The sequence below is a fragment of the Sinocyclocheilus anshuiensis genome, unplaced genomic scaffold, assembly GCF_001515605.1.
Source record: "Sinocyclocheilus anshuiensis isolate Anshui unplaced genomic scaffold, SAMN03320099.WGS_v1.1 scaffold1680, whole genome shotgun sequence".
NCBI classification, from domain to species: Eukaryota; Metazoa; Chordata; class Actinopteri; order Cypriniformes; family Cyprinidae; genus Sinocyclocheilus; species Sinocyclocheilus anshuiensis.
Genome location: NW_015558569.1, coordinates 347,934 through 353,932, shown reverse-complemented (window position 1 = coordinate 353,932; position 5,999 = coordinate 347,934). Strand labels below are relative to the sequence as shown.

General features: G+C 42.4%; 1 protein-coding gene across 1 annotated transcript in view; it reads left to right on the top strand.

Annotated features, from left to right (window-relative positions):
• The window catches only part of LOC107679551 (potassium/sodium hyperpolarization-activated cyclic nucleotide-gated channel 3-like), a gene marked incomplete at its 3' end in the record, with an annotated part of 20,305 nt that overhangs the window by 799 nt on the left and 13,507 nt on the right, over positions 1 to 5,999 (top strand). The window lies entirely within an intron of this gene.

Sequence of the window (5,999 nt, the reverse complement as noted above, 5' to 3'; positions counted from 1 at the left end):
TGAATATTAGAAGCGTATTAGTGTGTTATGTGTAAGCCAGGTTAAAGAGATGGGTCTTTAATCTAGATTTAAACTGCAAGAGTGTGTCTGCCTCCCGAACAATGTTAGGTAGATTATTCCAGAGTTTGAGCGCTAAATAGTCAAGTCAAGTTTGTGTGTAGTGTGTGAGTGTGTGAGTGAGTGAGTGAGTGAGTGAGTGTGCTTGTCCTGTGTATGTGAGTGAGTGAGTGTGTGTTTGTGTGTGTGTGTTTGTCCAGCGTGTGTGTGTACTGTTGTGTGTGTGTGTTGAGTGTGTGTGTGTGTGTGTGTGTGTGTGCAGTGCTGGGAAGGTTACTTTGGAAATGTAATAGGTTACAGATTACAAGTTACTCTATTTAAATTGTAATAAATAGTTAAACTATTTCAATAACTTTATTAAAGTAATGTAACTCATTTCATTCAAACATTTATAGCAGACAGGGTTAACCTTACAGTAGTATTTAACACTGATTACTGCTGACTTTTAAAATTCTTCATCACTTGAATTAAGATTATAAAAATATAAAAATTTTATTTTAAAGCACAGCCACCACACATCCAGACTTAAGCACCTGTTTTTACTTTGAGATTGCTGAGGTTAAAGACAGATTTAAAATCATAAGATATAGTTTAAAAACAGTATCATAGCTATAGTGTTTTTAAAATCTAAATCATTGCATAGCTATGACGGGAAACACTGGCATCTAAAAATGCCTTGGGGAAAAAACTGTTAATCTTAAAAAAAAATAAAGCATATAACCTACATAAACCTAAATAGGAAATAAAACAGTTATGGAATAAGCTTGCATCCTATTCTGTGTCCTAAACTCCTGATGTGTGTGTGTGTGTGTGTGTGTGTGTGTCTGTGTGTGTGTGCGTGCGTGTCTGTGTGTGTGCAGGTAAAGCGCGGGGTTTCTTCACAGCGGGTGATATGGTGATTGTCGTCACCGGCTGGAGTCCTGGATCTGGACACACAAACATCATGAGGGCGGTCACTGTGCCCTGAACCACAGCCTCTGATTCGCTGGAGTCACTGATTGACAGTCCTGTGCTAATTAACTCTGATTATGTGTGATTTCTGCTTCACTGACACCCTTCATATGTCAATCATTTCTATAGCAATAAATTAATGAAATAAGCCATGTGTGCTGTTTTAATTTTCCTGTGATGGAAACTGCTAACACACGGTTTCTCCTCTTGCTCTTCCATTGTTTCTCTCTGTAAACATGCACTAGACTGGCATTTTGTGTTCACATCTCACATCTTCTGCAGCGTCTCACATGTTACAGCGTTCTAAAAACACACAGCTCTAGTGTTTTTAAATTCAAAATGTCAACTAACCAAATTTTACTAGTAAAAAAAAAAAGTTTGAAAACTTAAAGTTCTGCCTTCATTTTTTAAGTATAATCAAATTGGCTGTACAAATAATTTAAACTTAAATTATATTAAACTGACTTTAAAAATCAAATTGAAACTGAACTTAAAAAACAAAGTTGAAATTGGTTAAATTAATTTGATGAGTTAAAGTAATAGAAAAACATGTTTAGTTATTATTAATCATATACATAATAACGCTTCCTCCAGTGAAAAAGTGTTCTTGTGTGAATCAGGAGAGAAATCTGCACAGATCAAGCAGCGTTTAAACAGCTCTAAACTAATATGTGGCTGGATTTTGATGTGAGAGACAACAGCAGATGCACTTTTTCACTGGAGGAAGAGTTATTATGGATTATAGACTCATATTTTAGATATTAAAAGTGTCTTAATGCTGGATTAGTTTCAGCTTTTGTCTTCTCCAGATGTTCACTGATGGACTGGAGTGCTGTGGATTACTTGTGGATTATTGTGATGTTTTTATCAGCTGTTTGGACTCTCATTCTGACGGCACCCATTCACTGCAGAGACACTGATGCAATGCTACATTTCTCCAAACCTGATGAAGAAACAAACTCATCCTGATCTCGGATGACCTGAGGATGAGCACATTTCCAGCTAATCTTGATTTGTGGGTGAACTATTGCTGTGAAGCTGCTGCTGGTGTGACGTGATGATGGTGCAGCGGGAGTCAGAGCTTCCATAAGAGCTTTAACTGTGTGAGAGCAGCTTTATGATCAGGTGTGCAAGAGTTCATCTGATCAAAGTCAAATGCAGTTCCACAGTGTTTCAAAGCATCTTAACACAATCACGATGTTAATGTGTATAATATCTTCATGCCTTATAGTTGCATTTATCAGATTAGAGCTGGACGATAATGTAGTTACATTTTTTCATAGACTTATATATCCTAATATAGAATGTGACTGAAAATGAGCTTCATAAATGTTCCAGCTCTAGATGTGATTGTGTATAAACCTCCTCTGATGAATTCATCATGCGTGTTTGAGCTTTTGAATATTTAATTATTTATGAAAAGCTCTTTCTAAGAGTGAGATCATTTATTGACATCCAGATTGAATGTGAATATGAGGCCGTGTTGTTTGTGTATCTGGCTCTCATTATGATTGTACATTTCTTAATTGGCTTTAGCTGCTCAGTGTCAGAGAAACAGACATCAGTGTCTATAACAGCTCTCTCTCTCTCTCTCTCTGTTTGAATCATGGTCTTGCTTTTCATTATTAGATAGGGGTCAGTGCTTCCACCAGCCCTCTCTCTCTCTCTCTCTCTCTCTCTCTCTCTCTTTCTCTCTCTCCTCCCGCCTCCGTGTCGTCATGGTGACGCGCACTCATACCTGAGCACGCGGGTGACAGGGATGATGATGATGATGATGATGCTGCTGCCATGGCGACAGACCTTCACGCGCTCACACATTGATTTCATATTTATTTAATACCACGTTGGTCCTTCCGTCACGCGGGATCCGGAATCCGACGCTGCGAGCGCGTGAAGCTCAACAAGTGACAGGGATGAACGCGAAGGAGCGACGCGACGCGCGCTGGATAAGCGCCTGATTATCGCGCGTTTCAGAAAGAATCACTCAGCTGCGGCGCGTTTCTCATCCGATTCTCCTGTTGCGCATTAGATGATGATGATGATGATGATGCGCCTTCACGCGTCTGACTGACCTGTGTGTGTGTGTGTGTGTGTGTGTGTGTGTGTGTGTGAGTGAGTGAGTGAGTGAGTGAGTGAGTGAGTGAGTGAGTGAGTGAGTGAGTGAGTGAGTGAGTGAGTGAGTGAGTGAGTGAGTGAGTGAGTGAGTGAGTGAGTGAGTGAGTGAGTGAGTGAGTGAGTGAGTGAGTGAGTGAGTGAGTGAGTGAGTGAGTGAGTGAGTGAGTGAGTGAGTGAGTGAGTGAGTGAGTGAGTGAGTGAGTGAGTGAGTGAGTGAGTGAGTGAGTGAGTGAGTGAGTGAGTGAGTGAGTGAGTGAGTGAGTGAGTGAGTGAGTGAGTGAGTGAGTGAGTGAGTGAGTGAGTGAGTGAGTGAGTGAGTGAGTGAGTGAGTGAGTGAGTGAGTGAGTGAGTGAGTGAGTGAGTGAGTGAGTGAGTGAGTGAGTGAGTGAGTGAGTGAGTGAGTGAGTGAGTGAGTGAGTGAGTGAGTGAGTGAGTGAGTGAGTGAGTGAGTGAGTGAGTGAGTGAGTGAGTGAGTGAGTGAGTGAGTGAGTGAGTGAGTGAGTGAGTGAGTGAGTGAGTGAGTGAGTGAGTGAGTGAGTGAGTGAGTGAGTGAGTGAGTGAGTGAGTGAGTGAGTGAGTGAGTGAGTGAGTGAGTGAGTGAGTGAGTGAGTGAGTGAGTGAGTGAGTGAGTGAGTGAGTGAGTGAGTGAGTGAGTGAGTGAGTGAGTGAGTGAGTGAGTGAGTGAGTGAGTGAGTGAGTGAGTGAGTGAGTGAGTGAGTGAGTGAGTGAGTGAGTGAGTGAGTGAGTGAGTGAGTGAGTGAGTGAGTGAGTGAGTGAGTGAGTGAGTGAGTGAGTGAGTGAGTGAGTGAGTGAGTGAGTGAGTGAGTGAGTGAGTGAGTGAGTGAGTGAGTGAGTGAGTGAGTGAGTGAGTGAGTGAGTGAGTGAGTGAGTGAGTGAGTGAGTGAGTGAGTGAGTGAGTGAGTGAGTGAGTGAGTGAGTGAGTGAGTGAGTGAGTGAGTGAGTGAGTGAGTGAGTGAGTGAGTGAGTGAGTGAGTGAGTGAGTGAGTGAGTGAGTGAGTGAGTGAGTGAGTGAGTGAGGGAGTGAGTGTGTGTGTGTGTGTGTGTGAGTGAGTGATCGTTCTTGTATAAGCGCGTCTGTTGAACGCGACACATCACCGTGACAACCAGAGGCGGGAATCACCGAATCACGGAGATGCTGGCCGGTGTCGGTGCGCGTCGGAGCGCCTGGGCCTCAAGGACATGGAGAAATGAGGAGAAATGACGGACGGCGCCTGAAGACGAGCGCGTCAAGGACGAACGGAGCGTCAATTCAAGGGCGTTCGAACGCGATGAGGAGCCGTCGGAGGGCGGCGGGGCGAGGCGTCCTCCGGAGGAAGCGTAAAGAAGAATCTGTCGCGCTGAGGTCAAACCGACTCTGAGCTCGTTCTGACCGATCAGAGAGCGAACAGACGCAGCTGTATTTTCAGCATCATTACTCCAGTCTTCAGTGTCACATGATCTTCAGAAATCATTCTAATATTCTGCTCGAGAAACATTTATGATTATTGGCAATGTTGGAAACAGTTGTGCTGCACAATATTTCTGTGGAAACTGTGATACATTTTATTTTTCAGAATTCACAGATGAATAGAAAGCTCAAAAGAATAGCATTTATTTAAAATAGAAATATTTTGTAAGTTATAAATTATATTTATATTATAAATTATACAAATTATTATAAAAGTTACTGTCACTTTTGATCAATTTAATGCATCCTTGATGAATAAAAGTATAAAAAATTATAGTGACCCCAAACTTTCACTCACTGTCAGCAAAAAGTTTCTCCCAAATGTTAATCTGAGCTCAAGAATTACTCGCTAATATTTCAGTGAAGCTGAGATGCACTTGTTGTTGATATCAGACATAGTTTCTCAAATGATGAATATTCTGTTATTAAGCTGCATGTAAGCGGTTTTAGTGCAGCGGGTGATTGACAGGTGAGCAGGCGTGTGTCCAGTGATGCTTCTGACTGACTCTGAGTGTGTTTCAGTGATCAGATCAGTGTTTTGTACGTGATTCACATCTGTCTGTCTCTGAACAGATGTTTATACCAGCTGGAAACAGATGGAGAGACAGAGAGCAGACTAAATTAATCAGACAGTCAGATATTCAGGTTTATACTTGAGATTAGATGTAGTGTGTTGACTTACAGGCTGAAGCTGCTGATCTTTTCTTTGATTTGGACCCAAACTGTAGAGTGAGGTGATTGTCTGCTTATGGACCCCTGCTGCCTGGCCCTTCTGTAATCCAGTCAAACCTGCCACTCTAAATATAGCTGCAGTTTCCCGCTGGAGAATTCACACAGACACACACTGAGCACTGGCTCTCAGACAACAGATAACATCCACTGGATCCCGGGGGTCGCTAAGGCATTGGTTGGTGGTTGCTAAGGTGTTGCTAGGTGGTTGCTAGGGAGGTCACACACGTGTGCTGCAGGTGTGATTAATGTTGCGTGATCTGGCAGAGCGACATCTGAATATGCATATGAGCACAATTAGTCTGTCTGCTGTCAGAAATGAGCATGGATCAAATATTCATAATGTGATGCATAATTCATCCAATGTATGCATAATGCATAATTCAATCAGCTACCATTTCAATTACGTTAAACTGGAACTATGAATAACTAAATGAGGCAGAAAAAGTCAGTCAGACGGTTCAAACTCGCTCCTGACCGTCTGCTGGAGATTATGAGCAGATTATTACTGATCGCTGATTGAACGCACACACGTGATGTGTGTGACTGTGTGAGTGTGTGTGAGTGCATAGGAGTGTGTGTGTGTGTGTGTGTGTGAGAGAAAGATGCAAACTCATTGCCGCACTGAGTGCATCTTAAATCACATCACATCACACTGACATTAAACTCAGGCAGGTGT